Consider the following 1,116-nt stretch of genomic DNA (forward strand, 5'->3'; position numbering starts at 1 on the left):
TCACTCTTAAGCTATGTGAGTCTTTATGGGTGAGGTGAGTCTAGTTGGGTCGATCTTTCTTATCCAGTCAGCCAATCTGTGTCTTTTGATTGGTGAATTTAAACCCTTAACATGATGGGTTATTATTGAGAGGTGTTGCTTTATTCCTAGACTTTAATTTTTTTTTTTGATTTTCTTGAGTGATATTTGTTCCTTGCTTTCTGCTTTCATATTTGTTTTCTGTGTTTGTTGGTTCCTGAGGTTGCCTCTAGTGATTATGATCGTTCGTTTTCTTTTCATGGTATTCATTTTTATTATAGTGGTGGAGTTTTATTTTACTTGGATTGTTATGGCAGTGGTAGTTATCTTCCGGGATCCAATCCCAGTACTCACTTGAGAATTACTTTTACGGGTTGTCGTGTGGTGATGAACTCCCGCAGTTTTTGTTTGTCTGAGAAGTATACTATTTGCCCTTCATTTCGGAAGGACAGCCTTGCAGGGTAGAGTATTCTTGGCTGGCAATCTTTGTCTTTTAGTATTTTGAATATATCATCCCATTCCCTTCTAGCCTTTAGGGTTTGTGTTGAGAAGTCTGACGTTAACCTGATTGGAGCTCCCTTATAGGTGATTTGATGGTTCTCTCTTGCAGCTTTCCAGATTCTCTCTTTGTCCTTTAGTTTTGCCATTTTGACTATAATATGCCTTGGTGAAGCCCTTTTTGGGTTGAATACGTTTGGGGATCATTGAGCTTCTTGGATCTGTAGATCTGTGGTTTTTTTTTTATGTCTGGGAAATTTTCTGCCACTATTTTGTTGAATATGTTTTCATTACGTTCACCTTTTTCCTCCCCTTCTGGAATACCCATGATTCGGATATTTGAGCGCTTAAGTTTGTCTAATATCTCTCTCAGATTTTCTTTGATATCTTTGATACTTTGTTCTTTTTTCTTGTCTGCTTGTATTATTCCAAAGAGCCCATCTTCAGGAATCGAGGTTCTCTCTTCAACTTCCTTTATTCTGCTGGTTAAACTCTCCAATGTGTTTTTTATTTCGCTGAATAACTTTTTCAGTTCAGCAAGTTCTGCTACGTTTTTTTTTTTTTTCATGACAGTGATTTCCTTGTACATTTCCTCTTTCA

The sequence above is a fragment of the Galeopterus variegatus genome, unplaced genomic scaffold (assembly GCF_000696425.1).
Source record: "Galeopterus variegatus unplaced genomic scaffold, G_variegatus-3.0.2 Scaffold12127, whole genome shotgun sequence".
NCBI classification, from domain to species: Eukaryota; Metazoa; Chordata; class Mammalia; order Dermoptera; family Cynocephalidae; genus Galeopterus; species Galeopterus variegatus.